This window comes from Kogia breviceps, chromosome 13 (genome assembly GCF_026419965.1).
Source record: "Kogia breviceps isolate mKogBre1 chromosome 13, mKogBre1 haplotype 1, whole genome shotgun sequence".
Taxonomy (NCBI): Eukaryota; Metazoa; Chordata; class Mammalia; order Artiodactyla; family Physeteridae; genus Kogia; species Kogia breviceps.
In genome coordinates, this window is record NC_081322.1 from 9,621,945 (window position 1) to 9,641,083 (window position 19,139).

At 40.9% G+C, this 19,139-nt stretch overlaps 1 protein-coding gene across 50 annotated transcripts in view; it reads right to left on the minus strand.

Annotated features, from left to right (window-relative positions):
* RIMS1 (regulating synaptic membrane exocytosis 1) overlaps nt 1–19,139 on the minus strand; it is a 471,679-nt gene that overhangs the window by 46,736 nt on the left and 405,804 nt on the right. The gene's annotated exons all lie outside the window — the stretch shown is intronic.

The following is a 19,139-nucleotide window of genomic DNA, read 5'->3' on the forward strand; positions in this document are numbered from 1 at the left end:
CAGGGGGCTATACTCACTATTTTGTAGAAAGCTATACGGGGGAAGAATCTGAAAAAGAATATATACATATATTCAGATATACAGAATATACACACACACACACACACACACATATTTGAATCACTGTGCTATACATCTGAAACTAACACAACATTGTAAATCGACTATACTCCAAGAAAAAAATAAAATTAAACAAAAAGGAAAGAAATGGCTGAGCTTCACACAGTGGTCTATGTAAAATGGGACAGAGGAAGCCGGATTCCAAGAGTCAGAAGAGGCAAAGAAAATGTGAAACTGAGGAATGAACAGAAACCCTGGCGCCAGTTTTGGAGTTTGACGGGCTTTGAAGCTGGGATCAGGAGGCGCCTGGATCACACCGGCTGTGCATGAATCTTACGATAACGTAAGAAAGCACCAATATTTCCAGACTCTGCTTAAAAAAATTAAACTCTCAAATGCTTTAACTAATTACAATGGAAGATATTTGAAGGCCCGTGTGTGAGAGCCAGCTAGCTGTCCATCCCCTTCCACTGCATAAAACTGATGCTAAGGGCTGTTCAGCCAGAATCCTATTTCCCAGGGCCCATCCCCCAGCAGGCAGGCAGGGCCATGTGGTTCGTGACGTGTGGCCATTCTAGGGCGAGGCTTTTAAGAACAGACGTACTTCCTCCATCTGCTTTCATCCTTCTGTCATTTGGCTTCAGACGACACAACGGCATGAGATGTGAGGACCCGGGTACCTGAGCCACTGTGTGGAGGAGGGTGTGTCAGCTACGAGCACCTGCTCATGCTGTCGAATGAACAATAAACAGCATTTTACTGAATTTGAGGCTTTACACGTTTTAGCGTCAATTTCTATAGCAAGTAGAAGTATTTCAACTAATATATCCAGTTATTTGAAGATGACAGCACAGTACGAGGGCTAACAATAGAAACGTTAGCATCCTGAATGGACCAGTTATTGGCTCTGTGACCCTCCGTGGGCAAGTTATTTAATCTTCCTGAGCTTGGGGTTCCTTATCTAGAAAATGGTGGTAAGAATGGTACCTGGCTTAAATGCTAGAATGAGCCATAGTTTAAGGATCCAATAAACTCAGCCTTTATTAATATCTATGAGGCTTATCCTTGTGGATAAATGGATCAGTTGAGTGAACACAACAAACGAATCCAGCTTTCCAGTAAGCATGCAGAGGCATTCCTCAAGGTACGAATGACTTGCTTATAGCACTCTCCCCTCTTGTCCCAACACAACGGTCTTGTTCTCGACTTACTCTGTTAGGGGACCTTGTAGACGATGACCTGATACCTTATGGCCACACCCCTGCCCCATAGCAGCTCGTCTCTTCTGCTGGAGCCTGACTGCACCCAGCTCAGACAGGACCCCAGGGCACAGCTCATACAGGACAGTCTGCGAACTGCCGTCTCCCTTCACTTCCCTTTGCCAGCTCCCTCCCAGCTCCCCCGAGGAAATCTTTTCTTCTTCACATATCTCCCCCACCCCACACAGTGCTCAGAAAGGACTGACACCATCCAGAGAAAAGCCAGCACCATTCTGAATATGACTCACTGTTTGGAGAGATTATATAATTTGAGGTATGATCCCTTCTTCATATTCTCCCTTCCCCACAGAAAAATCTAGTAGAATTTAGTAAGCCCACAGACGCCCAGCGCACTCGTTTTTGTGAAATGAACAAAACTCTTTGGCAGGTCTGAAGATAGTATTAGCTGAACGAGCCCTCCAGGTCGCTGGTGGATCTTGAGCCACACAGCTGGCTGACACTGTCCCCTTCTGGGGGAAATCCGACCACAAGCCCCACCTAGGGCATGGATGCCTGCCCCACTGCTGTGTTCAAGTCCAGTTCTGCGCTTACCAGTGTGAACTTGGGCACGTTACATAACCTACGTTTCCCTTTCCTCATGAGTAAAAAGGGACTAATATCAAAGTAATACATATCACCAAAGAAGAAAAAATAGTGGCATGCTTTAGCTTTAGTCTCAGTGTGTAAAACAGTAAGGACTTTATAGTTTTATAGTGTTCTCCCTATAAAGGAAAATGAAATCTGAATGAAATATTTTTCCGGTTATATAAACTTCTATAGAAATGACAAAAATGCTAACTGTTGACACTGGGTATTCTGGATATTTATAGATAATTAAACACTTCACTAACCACTTAAAAATACCCAGACCACATAGTATGGTGGCTAAGGACTATCGTAGTCCATTCAGGATTCTACAACAAAAATACCGTCAACTAAGTGTCCAAACAACAGATGTTTGTTTCTCACAATTCTGGAGGCTGCGAAGTCCAAGATCAAGGTGCTGGCAGATATGGTCTCTGATGAGGGCCCACTTTCTTGAAGACAACTGTCTTCTCACAGGGGAAGGGGCCGTGAGTCTTTGGGGTCTCTGTTATATGGGCACTAATCGCACTCATGAGGGCTCCACCCTTATGAGCTAATCACCTCCCCAAAGCTCCACCTCCTAATACCATCACCTTGGGCATCAGGTTTCCTTGGAGCCTCAAAGACTGAGGCTCCAGCCCATAGCAAAGACTGAGGCCCTGGGCACAAAGACTCACGTCATCTCTGCCACTTACCAGCTGTGTGACTTGGGGCAAGTGACTTCACTTCTCTCAGCCTTTGTTTTGCCCTTGAAAATCCAGAGACAGTCACCATACTATGTCATAGCAACCTCCCAGGATTGTTGAGAGAGTTCAACATGACAATGCACATCAGGTGCTTTACATAGGGCCAGTCACAGGACATGGCCTGAATAAGTATTACCATTTGTATTAGCTATTGATAATCTCGTGATAGGTATCTGTGGAGTGAATGAATTATTTGGCATCACCCAGCAGTACCACCAGTGCTGAGGGGGAATAAAAACTGTCGCCACTTAAATTCACTGGGGAGCGATTGCTGGTTTCAGGCACTACTGACCTAAAGATTTAATGGTGGAAAAAAAGGTAAAGCTTAAAACAAAAATGATGGCTCCTTCTTACCCTGGGGAAGTGAGTAGGATGTAACTAAGAATGAACAAGACAGCTGTTAGGATGGTATGCCGCTAAAAACAGACTCTTTTACAAATTAAAATTTCAGGTGATATGTATGTAAAATTCAAAATATTTATGCTCCTTGCAGTTGTATTTAATTCTCACAATTATTTTCTGGGTGGAGAGAAAGGAAAATTATTAAGAATGTATTAAATCGTATGGAAACCTTGAGCGATGAAGAGCACATATTTATATTACTTTTCCCTTTAAAACTCATTTTCTTCAGGAATCCTTCTTCAATTAATGCATTTCTGATCTTTCCTCATATGACCAGGCTCTTAGTTTAAAAACTTTCAGTAATTTTGCACTCATGAGATGCTAAGTATAAAAGGCTTTATAAACTGTAAAGTTTTATAAAAAGGGCAGTCCTTTGCCTGTTGATACACGACTTAGTGAATGAACTTGTAAACAACTCAAGGGCAAGGAAAATGCTTTCCCTTTCTTGTGGACCAGGAAGAATACTCAGTGCAGAGTTCTAAAGGGTAGAGGCTTTTCTCAAATGCTTAGCTAAAGGGTACGCAATGAACGACAACTCTAAAAATATAAAAGCAGAACAAAAGAATAAAGCAACTGGCATTACTTTGAATAGCATTATGAAGCCGTTTACAGAGTGAAAAGATGTGCACTCTGCCTCAGACTATGCTATCTGGGCCAAAGAATCTAGGACGTGTGGAATAGGAATTGAAAAGCCCAGGCAGGGGTCTGGGCAAGAAGAGGGAGGGTCATCAGACCCCCGGTCGCCACCGACTTATTATCACTCGGATGCAGGCACTCTCACCAAGGGACCCAGGATTCAGGCCACATACACCTTGAAAGGAAAGTCAATATTTGCAATTGCACTTAGACTAAATTCAAGCATCTCTGGGAAAAATGCTGTATCATCCTGGTCAATGCATTTAATGCGACATTAAAATATATTTGAATTCAGCCTTTATTCTTTCATGTTTCTGTACACAAAATTTGGACTAAATTTTCAAAATTATTCACATAATCTATGCGAGTAGATGGGTTTCCCCCCAAAAACATAATGCTTTTGAGTGTTTACTTTGAAAGAAACAATGAAGAACAATCCATGAGTAGAGAGAATTATTATTAAGCATTATAGAAAGCTGAAAAATTCAAAGTAAATTTTTACTTTGGAGGTAAGATTTTCCTACTCTGATCTTGCTGTAAGTCTCCAATATACATGTCGATTGGTCAGTGATTTGCTGAAGACCTAAGAATCTCCATGAAATTTTATGTAATCTTTCTTAAAATGACTTTTCTTTTTCTCTCTCTCCTTCCTTCCTTCCCTCCCCCCCCTTTCTTTTGTTTCCTTTATTTTCCTTCAAAAAACAACTGAATAATTGTTTAGGTGAATTTCTTGAGGTAGAAGTTGTAAATAAGATTGGCAGTTTTAGCAGCAGGTTGACTCACCTAAAGTCAATCAAATACTCTTGGATGTATTTTCCTGTGGCTTCTAATCAGTAGGTTTGCGTCTCAAGAACACTCCCTTGTTAGTGGCTTTGCATCGATTTTCAGTTTCCAGAACGCACAGAGGCAGATCAAGGATTCTTTCTTACACATTCAAATTCAGAGTGATAAAAATATTAAATTACCATCTTCCTCAATTTGCTTGTATTTCCCAATTAATGTACCTCTACTTCATTAGATAATAGCAAAGTGTTTCAATGCAGCTATGTTTATTTATAAATACAAATTTACTCAGTTATTACGTAGAATTTATAAACTTTTTCATTTGAAACTTTCCTAAGTATAATATGATTATTTACTTACTATCTGATAAATCATCAGAGGTTTTAGAGTTTCCAATTAAGAGCTAAAGGAGTGCTCGCTTCGGCAGCACATATACTAAGAGCTAAAGGAATGCGCTATTTCCATTTACAAAAACATCTCAGGGTAATGAGTTTGAATCTGAAATACTGACTGTCATTTCTCATGCAGTCCTAGAGTATAAAGTCTGTTAAGCCTCACTACAGCTATGACTAATCATTGCTTGTACACATTCTTTAGTTAAAGGAAAAGAATCCTTACAATGTAAATGATTTTATAATAAGTATCACAATGTACTGGCCCAATATTAGAAGTTTTATTTTCCACGTAAGAATTCACTAGCTGACTTGCAAAGTAGTTATGGTAGGTCCATTATATGCAGAAAGATCCTCTGTTTCCATCCCCATTAAAAGACAGATTTCTAAAAAATGGACATCTTTGTATTTCTTCCCTAAGTATTTCCACAAGGGTAATGGTCAGACCTTTATTAAATGAAGTGATATACACGAGAGGGTGTTGAAAACTGTAGCGTCATTATAAATCATCAATGCAAATTTTTGTCTCTCAGTAATTTTCTAATAAAATGGTACTTTATTTGACTTTTACTGTAAAGGTAAAGAAGTTACCATCACAACAATTCATTTACTGTCTCAAAACTTTCAAACGATAATTATCTGTTGTTGTTCATAGAAGGATTAAAACTTAAAAGCAAAAAGGTGGAATTACCCAGTAAAATGTATCCAGATCTATGTCTAGGCGCTTCTGAAGTGATGTATAAGCCAAGAAGAGAAAGAAAGGGAAAGGGAGGGGGAAAAATAATAGAAAAATCACTTCTACTTATTAAAAAAGAGATGTATGGATTTCCTAAAAATAACAAAACCCAACATAGAAGAAAAATTGCCTTTGAAATTTACTCACTGAAAATAGCAGGCTGCAATGCTAAAGGATCAATTAGTCACGACCTGAGCATGATTTTCTGACAGAGCAAGCATCACGTCCATCCAACAAACGTCTACCAAGACCCTCCTGCATCAAAGGCATCAGGCTGTGTGGGAGCAAAGCATACCTGTTGCATGATTACTGCCCTGGGGTAGCTCTGAAGTTCATCTTGTGATGAGACTTCCACGGACACTTATGGGGCAGAAAGTATTTAAACAGCACCACAGAAGAACCAAAGAAGTCTTACAGGAGTTTAGAGATAACTTTCAGCCCTGATAGGAAGTTGGGATTTGGGTAGGGCTTGAAGGCAGAGAAGGATTTTGACAGGCTAAAAAAATGGTCCAAATGAACTTATTTACAAAACAGAAATAGAGTTACAGATGTAGAAAACAAACTTATGGATATCAGGGGCGGAAAGAGGGGAGGGATAAATTAGGAGACTGGGATTGACATACACACTACTATATATAAAATAAATAACCAACAAGGACCTACTGTATAGCACAGGGAACTCTACTCAATACTCTGTAATAACTTACATGGGAAAAGAATCTAAAAAAGAGTGGATATATGTACATGTGTAACTGATTCATTTTGCTGTACAGCAGAAACTAACACAACATTGTAAATCAACTATACTCCAATAAAAATTAATTAGAAAACTAAAAGAACTTTCCAGCACCTGTAATGGTGCAAAGAAGGAGGCTTTAAGGTGTATTTTTATGAACTCAAGGGAGGGAAGTCTGGCTGGAGCATTGCCAGAAATGAAGTGACACATGTGAGAGAATCATTTACTCGTGTCAAATAAAAAATAAACATCTTTACCAATATTTTTCTATTATACACATCTCCTTAGTTTATGCCTGCAGAATACCTGTGACCTGTACTGTAAGTTAAATTTTCTCCAAATCAAATTCAGGCCTATGGCCTTTCCGTGACCTTGGCAAGAACAGTTTGGAGAAACTGGGTGGACATATTTCAGACTGTAGTGTGAGGGGGAAGCAGCAGCTTGTGAGGAAAGAGACAGAACACAGAAAACTCTTTCCCAAGTTTCATTCATTTCAGACAATCTCTGTGTGCCCAGGCCAGGCTTTGCGCTAAACGTTGGGCATGTAATCACCAGCGAAAAAAAAAAGTCCCCTGAGCTCCCAACTGGGAAAATGAAGTGCTTTTGAGGGAAAGTGCTTTTACTACTTTGTGTCAGCAGCTAAGTCAGGGATCACTTTTTAAGGCAAGGCTGAAGAGCTGAAGATTCTTATCCTTGGAGGGGGGATATGCCTTCATTCGGGAGACTCATTTTGTCTAATGAGAGATGTTATTCATGGGTCCATGGTACAAATGTAAACTCTACAGGAAAAAAACTCTATAAGGAAAAAAATCAAAATTCCTGGTAGTAGTATAAATTAACCACTGCCTCTGAGATGCAGGGCAAGTGTTTAGTGAGCTACAGGAATGATCTTTGTTCTCTAATAGAACCAACTGCATTCTGTACTACAGGCACTAAATTCTTGGGCCTGCGTAAATATCATGAAACTTTCTCTTAAAAGGACCAGAGGGTTAATATCTTGGGCTGTGCGGGCCATACGGTTTCTGCCTTTGTAGCAACAAAGCAGCCATGGACCACACATACAAGAATGAGCCTGGATGTTTTTCAATAAAACTGTATTTATGGACACCAACATTGAATTACGTATCATTTGCATGGGTCCCAAAATATTATGATTTTTTTCCAACCATTTGAAAAAACATAAAAATTATGCTTAGCTCAAGGGCCATTAAAAAAAACAACAGGCTTTGGGCCAGAGTTTGCTGACCCCAGGCCTCCTAGAGCAAAGGCTAGGTCACAAGGCAGAGGTCCTGGAGCAGGCCTTGCAGGTTGGGCCCGCGCGGCTGGGATACCTCAGGGTGCGCACAGTGTGCTGTGTGTGATCCTGTGCAGTTCCCTGAGGCGGGGCTGACGACCTCACTGGGTCCTCGGAGGGGGACCTGCCAGGAGGAGCTTCGGAAGCACCAATCAGAACCCACCAATGGAACTCACCAATCAGAACTCACCAATGGAACTCACCAATCAGAACTCACCAATGGAACTCACCAATCAGAACTCACCAATCAGAACTCCCCAATGGAACTCACTTCCATTTCATAGTTGGGAAGCTGAGGCTCAGAAAGACCCTCCACTGTTTGTTTTCCAGATCTTCTTTCCTTATATTCTGCACCTCCTTCCTAAGCAAATTCACTGACCCCAGTTGCCATGTATATGCTGATGATCCCCAACTGCCTAAAAAACCTTTCCAACCACTGTCCCCACTGCAACCTGGCCAGAAGTGACAAATAACGTCCTTTCCTGGCAATTGCTCTCTCAGTAAAGGGCAACATCACACACTCTTATCTCTGAAATCCCCTCCCCATGACCCCTGGATACAAAACACTGTGATTCCTTTTATACTCATCCACCTTTTTCCAAATCCACTCTGGACAAGCCTTCTGCAATGATGTCCTAAGTGGTCGTCCTACAGACATGCTTTTTAAAAGTAAAAAAAGGCATTATCATAGAACAAAATGAAATATTATGAACCTACAATTGTTTTTAAAAAGCTACCTAAGAAAGGTATCTCTCTGTGTGTCCATGCAGTTGAATGAGATTACCGTGAAGTGGTTACAAACATAAGTTCTACTTGACTTCTAAGGGTTGTGTGTTCTCAGATGAGTCATGGAACCTGGAAAGTGACAATAATATTAATCATAGTGTCTCATGGCTGCGTTTTGAGAACTAGAGAAATTAATACATGCAAAATAATTAAAACACCAGCTGGCAGATGGTGATGAATAAATAATAGTTTTGATTGTTGATGGTTTTATCAATATTAATAGTAACAATGCATAAAAGATTAGCTAATAATATACTGATATTTTCCCAGTGAATTTGCAATAAGTGGTGGTATTGCAGGAATTTGGTGGATCTTCTTTTTACTCTTCTGTGTTTAAAACTCTGGAAAAATCATTAGTAAAAGAAATCAACCAAAAAATCTTTATTGAAAACCAGTCTGCATTAAATGAGGATGCACTGAAACTGGCCATCTGCTGGAAGAATAATCAGACACATTTCTTGTTACATTTAAGCTACCTGAGATGTTTTATAACACCCATTCTGAAATTGATCTCATGCTGAAACATTATCTCAGTACAGTTAACAAGAATTATCACCATATATAATTTCTGAATACCCAGTATTGTGCTCTGAAGTCACTTAATAGATGTGTTTCCTTTCTTCCTCCAAATCCTAAAATCCAAATTAATTATAAAAATTAATTCCACTCAAATAAATATTTTTTTCCGCCAAACCAAACTAGAAGTCTATCTACATAGTAGCCACATTCAAAATTTATAGTTCAGAGCAAGGAAAAGAACAAAAATAGAGCAGCTGGCGTATGTTTGAAAATACTAATCCTTATTAGGGCATCTCTTGAGCAGATGAGTTACTTTAGCTGCATTAAATCTCTATTAACAGTAGTGAATTCCAGAGCCAGACAGCAACGGTAAATAAAAGAACCCGTGCTTACATTCATTTGATGGTTTTGCAGACTCGAGAATCACTTCTGGCACCACAACTGTGCGTTCAGGAAACAAAGAACATGAAACATGATGTTCCTCAGAATGTTTTCGTTGTGCTATTAAATGAATCAAATAAATGAGGCACAGACAAGGCATTTCAATTTCAGAAGATTTTCATCCACAGTAGCTTTCAGTTTCTGCAACTTTTGGGGGGGGCGCCCATCCACTGTAAAAATTGTTTGCTTCCGTTGTTAAAATCAATGGAGCCAAGAAAACTTTTCTTAGAATGTTCAGAAAGATCACTGTAACCCCCCCTTCCTGCCAGCTGTACAATTACTTGTGCAAAGGAACAGGCAGAGAGCCTGCACAAAGAAGCACTAGATTTAAAATACATAGAACATTTTGGTAAACTGGATTGGTTGGAAAGATTAAAAACAAGTCCTAAGGCAAATTAAGACAATCATTTTCTCAAGGTAAAGAAAGTACGAGCGAGGTCCAAGCTGGCGCTCACTTGGTTTGTTTTCTGACTTGCCTTAACTGTGAGACTTTGAGGAAGAAAACTGAAAAAAGATCAGCAGAAGAGGATTTAAAATCCTGGACATTTTCTTGAAATGATTATTGCCTAAGGACAATGTAAATTTAAAAATAATGTCTTGAACTCATGGGAAAATTAGCTTATTCAAGCACTATCCCTTTAGGTATAAGTGGGTTACAGTCAGAGTTTTACGTATATTATTCTTTTCTTGACAGTGGAACAAGGGCATTTTTGTTAGTTTCTATTTGTGATTTCATCTTGAAAAGTTAGAGATATGCCTTGGAAATTCATTAACTCTTATTAAGCTATTTTGAAATCAAATATATAGCTGAAACTCCTTAGAGTGCTTGTTTTTGCCTATATAATCTTGTAGGATAATGAACTCTATCTATATAGTTTTCAACACTCTATGGCCCTTCTGAAATGTTTCATCCCCATGAATAAAATGAAATAATTAATTTCCTTGAGATAAATTGCCAAAGCAAAAAAAAAAAAAAAAAAAAAAAGTCTTTTAGACCCATATTCTGAGTAAGAGTAAGAAAAAGATCTGCTGGCTGCCTTGGGAAGGAGGAATAACAATAGATAAGAGAACAGGCAGGGCTTTCATTTCCTGCAAAGACACTAAATTGCACAATGGAAAGAGTCAAAGTAAGGAGTAGACGGCAGCTCCAGACAGGTGAACTTCCAACATGAGCCCAAGAGTCTAGATCTAACTAAATCTCATATCAGAATCCATGATCTCAAAGACTCCACGATGATCTCAGAAATCCTGGGAGGACTTGGAGATGCAGAAACTTGGGGAATGACATGAAAGACATAAGAACAGCCAAGATGAACCAGACGCCTGCAGGGGTGACACTGACCCCGGTAGGTGTTCCTAAAGCCACTTGCAGAGATTTTGCATCATCCGAACTCACGTGGAACGTGGGCGTGGCTCGGCTGTACTTTAATCCACACCAATGGATGTCTTAACACGCTCCTCATCCCGCACCCTCTCTCCCCATCCGCATCGCCCTGACACACGCTTCCTCGGCTCCAGGACTCCACTGCAATGTGCCTCTGGATCTCAACACTTCCTCTTTTCTACCAACTCGGGGGAAGAACCGTCTCTCCCTCTCTCCAAGAATAACCCTTGCGTCCTTAAGTTAACTCCTCTGCTCTTTGGGATTTTGCTCCGTTCCTTAAACTTCTTTGTATTGGGGCTTGTATCCTGCCATCTCTTCACCTAGAGCTGTTCCTTCCACAGGTCATTCGGAAGAACACTCAGATCCCCTTTGTTTTGAGACACACAAGGGCGCACACACAGCCCCACCCCTTATTTACCCCCAAAGACCCCCTCAATTACAGAGTCTGGTACATGAAACATGCTTGAGGAATGCTGGTAGAATGAATGAAAGACAGACTGTTCACATTGAGCTCTTTCCTTCGAATGCTTTCTGAGGACACGTTCCTAACAGCTGCCCGTCTATGCATCTCTCCACTCCCATCCATCTGAATAAGGTGGCGGGGGAGCGCTCGCTCTATCCCACTGTACACCCTCCAGCCCCATCCTCTTGGGCTCCCACCCAGGACGAAAGTCCCCTCCCAAGTCTCTGAGACGATGGTCCCAGGTGGAATGAGGACCGAATGGAGAGAGGAACAGGCTCCGCCCCCGGTGGGTCGTTCCACACTGACGCACGCGCATCCCTCCTCACTGCTCCAGGCACACCGATGTCAGAAGCAACCCTCGTGGCCCCAAATCCAGCGGTCTTATTCCACTCCCTGGCCTCTTCCGTCTTTCTGTGGATTAAGCAGCCCCTCTGGGAAATCCTTTCCCCCCCTTGGATCGGTTTCTGCTCCTTTCTGCTCACTCCCTCTTTCCCTGGATCCGGCACCCCAACCTCCCATTCCCTCACCAGTTATTCCTGAATCTGGGCACCTCACCTTGTCTGCTCTTCATTCAGGCCCCTCTTTTTTCTGAATAAAGCTCATCCATGTCCACCTCCATGGCTCCTTCTCCACCCACGTCACAGTTTTTCATTTCATCCGCTAGCCTCACCCTGACCTTTCTGTTTCCTCACCGATTTTGCACATCTTGCTTCCACTTGAGCTGCTGGGAACACAGCTTCCTTTCTTCTATCCTCTCCATTCAAAGTTCTCCATCAAACACTGAGCAGAGTAGAGTCCCTTACAGGGCTTTTAAGACCTGGCCCCAACCTTTTCCCCTAAATGTATTTCCCATGACAGCCCTTTCGTACACCTTTGCTTTAGCCAAACTGTGTTCGTAGGCTGGGTTGAACATTTATTGAAATACCTATTTGTGTTTTTCTCCTTTCCACAAAATTATTAGCCTCTTAATAATTCCCACAAAATTATTTTATGCTTCCCTGATTCAGGGATTCCTGCAGGAAAACAGGGCAGCAGGAAGGCACCAGTAAACCTTCAGTCTTTTGCAAATGCTAAACCCTAGAACAGATGATGCGAAATGTGCCAGATCAGGAGGGCAGAAGAAGGCTTAGCGGGGCCTCTAGAGCAGGTGTAGCCTGTAGGGACCTAGGCCCTGCTCCACACACCCTGCTGTAACACAGGACAAGAGGAAGAATATACCAGAAAGGGAACATGGCTGGAGGGTACTTTTATATATAGACTCAGATTCCTCTACTCAGAGGACTCTGAATCATTTTCAAGTCACTGAAATTTTTTTTTTTTTAATCTGTGTCCATGGGGATATTTTTCCTTAACCATTATAACCTTATTACCTCGCTCATGGGAGTGGCCCCCAAAATGTCTGTGTTTGCAGCAAGTTGACGGTGAAGTCAGGATCTATAGGAATTCAGAGGAAAAAGAGACACTAGAAAATCTTGAAATAACAGGGGATGACTTAGAGGATCTTAAGCAGGTCTTGAAGGAAGGGATTTGGAAAGGGGAAAAAGAAGTGTGGATGGAAATGTTGGAAAGGCACAAAATATCCTTTTTTTTTTTTTTTTTTGTGGTACACGGGCCTCTCACTGTTGTGGCCTCTCCCGTTGCGGAGCACAGGCTCCGGACGCGCAGGCTCAGCGGCCACGGCTCACGGGCCCAGCAGCTCCGTGGCACGTGGGATCTTCCCGGACCGGGGCACGAACCCGCGTCCCCTGCATCGGCAGGCGGACTCTCAACCACCGCGCCACCAGGGAAGCCCCAAAATATCTATTCTTAAAGAAAGATTTTTTTTAGTATGTTTTTTTTTTTAGAAGTGATTTTTCAGTATGTTCTTAGTACATGATAATGGACTCTTAATTATTTGACAGTCTAACACAGTCCTGCAACATTTTCCATAATTAGTGCATAACTACCCAAATCCTGCCAGTATGTAGGAAAAAATGATATTAATCTACTTAAGAAAGGATCATCAGCTGTTAATGATATAATAAATAATGATTATATTAAATAGGCTACAGTTAGCTCCCGATTCTGTGTTCTTTTCCTGGGAAATTTAGACCTTTGACCCATTTGTCTTCCCACTTCCTTTGGTACACCGGGTTTTATTATGTTTGGCAATTGCCTTTACATTTTCTTATTTAGTTCTTTGATTCTTGTTTATTTCAAGTGTGAATGATTTCCTGCCATTGGGGACGATACTTCTAATTTTGAAACACCCACTGTCCCTGGTATAATCCTGGAGATACAGTTCTTCAACAATATGAGATAAAGTAAATGAAGTAATTTCTAGTCTATAGCTCTTTTTTTTTTTTGTGGTACGCGGGCCTCTCACTGTTGTGGCCTCTCCCGTTGCGGAGCACAGGCTCTGGACGCGCAGGCTCAGCGGCCACGGCTCACGGGCCCAGCCGCTCCGCGGCACGTGGGATCTTCCCGGACCAGGGCACGAACCCGCGTCCCCTGCATCGGCAGGCGGACTCTCAACCACTGCGCCACCAGGGGAGCCCTAGTCCATAGTTCTCATGAAGCTTTTACATTTATAGGTGTTTTCTTCAAAAAAGCTAAAAGTTCTAATCACGATTTTTTTGTGGTCAATCATGGGGGGAAGTTATACACGCAAACGTGTACACGTATAACTTAGGGGTACATGGAAACAGCTCTAGAAAGGCAAATCTATTGGTTTTAGTCACTTAGACACAGGAATATTTATCATTCTTATGATACTTATTATCATAATTATCTTTACTTGTAGGTAATTACAAGGATGTATGTAGGGGTGATTGTTCTCCATAAAGCCTTCATTCATAGTGAGGCAAACCTCACACTATATAGGCTGGGCATCTAAATCTGCAAAGGCTAAAACCTCCCCCACATCCTAAAGCCTGGCCCTACGTTTACCCAGAGCTTTATTCAGTCCCCAAAGCTCCTGGATCAGGAGCTTTTTCTTAAAATTTCCCCTTTCCTTCCATACCTCACGCCCTTTTCAATCCAATTCAGTAGCTGTGTACTGAACAGATTTTGAGTTATGTGCTTGATTGCTTGAAGCCATTTACCAGCAGTAGCATTTTTGGAAACTTTCCTGTTTCTGTCACTCTCCTAGTTAAAAAATATATTAACAAATTTATTCCTACTTTCATTATGAATAAATACTGTGGTAAACGTGACTTTAAAATATTAATGTTATTTATACTTGCCATATTCTACATAAATAATTATATATAATTGAAAAGCACAGTAAATATATTGAAGCACACAACAAATTACATAGAAAAGCAAGGTAAATTTTATACATTTATATATCACATATGTAATTTACTATATAAATATATATATATTTTTTTCTTTTTTTTTTTTGCGGTATGCGGGCCTCTCACTGCTGTGGCCTCTCCCGTTGCGGAGCACAGGCTCCGGATGCGCAGGCCTAGCGGCCATGGCTCACGGGCTTAGTTGCTCCGCGGCATGTGGGATCTTCCCGGACCAGGGCACGAACCCGTGTCCCCTGCATCGGCAGGCGGATTCTCAACCACTGCGCCACCAGGGAAGCCCTAAATATTTTTGTATATATAGTTTACTATGCTTTTCAAGTTTTGGAAATAAATTTTACTTATTATTTTGAACAAAGAATCAAATACACTCCGTGAGCAAACTTGTGGCTACGTGAAAACAAAAACAGAAAAACGATGTGCTTGAAATCTCCCATTCTAAACAGAGCTGGTTAAGCATTATTTCTAAATGCTTCTTGTTTTCCTGATTATCTATCATCTGTGTGGCAGAGGAGACAGAGCCCATAATCCAGGGCACATGGGGTGGATCCGAGACTCACCGCTGGAGAAGCCTTCAGTTAAAGTCTTTTTTTACATTAAGCACAAGTAAACATTTACATTAAACAAAATACATGCTATTCCATAGAACACCCAGCTTGTGTTAATAGATAAGCAATGCTGTTTGCCTCTTCCCAATCTTTGATTAATTGACACCATTAGAAAATCTGTCTCAGTTAAACGGATAAAGAAGATGTGGTACATATACACAATGGAATATTACTCAGCCATAAAAGAGAATGAAGTAATGCCATTAGCAGCAACATGGTTGGACTTAGAGATTATCATACTAAGTGAAGTAAGTCAGAGCGAGACAAATACCATATGTTATCACTTATATGTGGAATCTAAAATATGACACAAACGAACTTATCTACAAAAAAAGGAACAGAGTCAGACACAGAGAACAGACTTGTGGTTACCAAGGGGAGGGTGGGGGAGGGATGGATTGGAAGTTTGGGGCTAGAAGATGCAAACTATTGTATATAAGATGGATAAAAAACAAGGTCCTACTGCATAGCACAGGGAACTATATTCAATATCCTGTGATAAACCAAATGGAAAAGAATATGCAAAAGAATATATAATATACGTACATATATACAAACAATTATTTTGCTGTACAGCAGAAATTAACACAACACTGTAAATCAACTATACTCCAATAAAATAAATTTAAAAAATCTGTCTTAATTATCCATGCATTTAGAAGGCCCCCTGCAAAGCCTCACCAGTTTGCGATTAATGGATTCACTTCACACTAAAGACATTTAAATCAATTATATTAGTGTTTCTTAAAATTGGACAAATATCACATAGTTTCCTCTGGGATGACAGACCTGGGGAAGAGAGAGTTGAGTGAAAATTTTTTTTTTTTTTTTTTTTTTTGCAGTACTAGGGCCTCTCACTGTTGTGGCCCCTCCCGTTGCGGAGCACAGGCTCCGGACGCGCAGGCTCAGCGGCCACGGCTCACGGGCCCAGCCGCTCCGCGGCACGTGGGATCTTCCCGGACCGGGGCATGAACCCGTGTCCCCTGCATCGGCAGGCGGATTCTCAAGCACGGCGCCGCCAGGGAAGCCCAGAGTGAAAATTTTTTTAAGTGGAAAACTCTTCTAAGGGTTTGTAACTATAAAAACTGTGGTATTACTGAAAGGAAGGGCTGGAGATTCAGATCTGTGACAGTGCTACGCTTGTTTAAAGTAGGCCATCCAAGAGGCTTTCTTACAGGAAATTAAAATTAAGGAATATTTCTTGGGTAAGGATGAATTGGAATGCAGATTTGATGATCACATGCAAAAGCTGAATTAATAAAAAACAAGATTTCTTAGAATGAGAATTCTGAATTTTCGTGACTCTTCACAGGAGAGAGGACATATAATCATTGATAAAGGGGGAAAAGTCACTTGTAGAAGAAGGAATAGGGAGAAAAACCAGGGCATCCAGTGAAATAAAGAGCAGTGATAACTGAGGTTTGTCACCATTGGTCACTTGCTTTGGGAAGATCAAGAAGAATGAGAAAACAGGTTATCAAATAAAAGGTACAATTATGATGTAGAAAGAGAAACGTAAACTCTACGCGCAGGCTCAGCGGCCACGGCTCACGGGCCCAGCTGCTCCACGGCATGTGGGATCTTCCCGGACCGGGGCACGAACCCGCATCCCCTGCATCGGCAGGCGGACTCTCAACCACTGCGCCACCAGGGAAGCCCAAGAGAAACGTAAACTCTTATACCTGGGAAGTTCAGAGGAGGACTTTCAGTCCAATCTACCCAATAAACAGGCAAGCCGAACCCCAGAGAGCAAGTCAGAGTTTATTCCTTGAGTCACGTTGGGCTAGAACTATTTTGTTATCTTGGCTTTGTAATCCTTTACGCTCCTGTACATTGCAACCTAATCTTTGAAAGTGGGGTATTCCATGCACGTTACTAACAATGCAACTTTGGGGAAGGCAGGTATTATTCGAAATTCAGCAATGCCTATAACTGGAGTAAAATTTAAACTAACAAAGCAAAGGGGCTGAGTGTTTCAATGACAATCATTTGAATCTATTACCTACAAAGCTGTGCCTCAGGTATAGTTCTTATGTTTAATTATTGCTGTGCTTTATTCTAAAAAAATGTAATTCTATTCAACCAGGGAAAGATAGAGAGGGAACTAACTATCAGGGAAAATGAGAAGAGACAGACTGTGGAGGCTGGGGAAGAAGATAAGCCATCCCTGAACCTGCAGGAAACCCTGGCTCCCTAAAAGGACATCAAAGAGAATTTCCATATCATCCAAGTGATAATGTAATCTGAAATCTGGTGGTGAAAGTCCATCCACACCCCACATTGGAAAGCATCATGTATTGCATGAACATTACACCAAAAACAAAACAAGTAAAAGAAATGAAAAACAACTCCTACTCCTAAGGAAGAAACCTGAGCCCAAGGAAGACAAATGATTCCCCTTCACAATGGCAGAGAGGAATTACCACCAGAAATGCTGGCTAATCGAGGGCCATTCTAATCCTGTGATTTTCAGAGAGACAAATCTCTGTTTTGATAAACAGCTGTGTGCACTAGTTCAATTTTTGAATGGCTCAAAATTCCCTATCTCTAATTTATTTGTCACTTTGTCCCGTAGAAGGCATAATTTAAAATACGTACTTTCCAGTCTCTTCAATAAGTGGTGCTGGGAAAACTGGACAGCACACGTAAAAGAATGAAATTAGAATACTCCCTAACACCACACACAAAAATAAACTCAAAATAGATTAGAGACCTAAATGTAAGACCGGACACTATAAAACATAGGACGAGGAAAACATAGGAAGAGGAACACACAGGAAGAACACTCTCTGACATAAATCACAGCAAGATCTTTTTTGATCCACCTCCTAGAGTAATGGAAATAAAAACAAAAATAAACAAATGGGACCTAATGAAACTTAAAAGCTTTTGCAAAGCAAAAGAAACTACAAACAAGACGAAAAGACAACCCTCAGAATGAGAGAAAATATTTGCAACCGAATCAACAAAGGATTACTCTCCAAAATATATAAACAGCTCATGCAGCTCAATATTAAAAAACCAAACAACCCAATCCAAAAATGGGCAGAAGACCTAAATAGACATTTCTCCAAAGAAGACATACAGATGACCAAGAAGCACATGAAAAGCTGCTCAACATCACTAATTATTAGAGAAATGCAAATCAAAACTACAATGAGGTATCACCTCACACCAGTTAGAATGGGCATCATCAGGAAATCTACAAACAACAAATGCTGGAGAGGGTGTGGAGAAAAGGGAACCCTCTTGCACTGTTGGTGAGAAGGTAAATTGATACAGTCACTATGGAGAATAGTACAGAGGTTCCTTAAAAAACTAAAAATAGATCTCCCATACGACCCAGCAATCCCACTACTGGGCATATACCCTGAGAAAACCATAATTCAAAAAGACACACGCACCCCAATGTTCATTGCAGCACTATTTACAATAGCCAGGTCATGGAAGCAACCTAAATGCCCATCAACAGATGAACGTATAAAGAAGATGTGGTACATATATACAATGGACTATTACTTGGCCATAAAAGGGAATGAAATTGGGTCATTTGTAGAGACGTGGATGGATCTAGAGACTGTCAAACAGAGTGAAGTAAGTCAGAAGGAGAAAAACAAATATCGTATATTAACGCATGTATGTGGAACCTAGAAAAATGGTACAAATGAACCGGTCTGCAGGGCAGAATTTGAGACACAGATGTAGAGAACAAATGTACGGACACCAGGGGGGAAATTGGCAGGGTGGGTGGTGGTGGTGGTATGAATTGGGAGATTGGGATTGACATGTATACACCAATATGGATAAAATGGATGACTAATAAGAACCTGCTGTATAAAAAAATAAAATTGTAAAATTTAAAAAAAATGTACTTTCCAGGATGCCAAGTTAACTATAAAAAGGATTTCATGGAAGTTTTTTAGTGTAAGTAAATTTTGTGCCAAGACTTTCGCTCTTAAGGAACAATAAACGGAACTAAGATTATGGCAAGAGAAACAGATGCTGACAATTTAAAT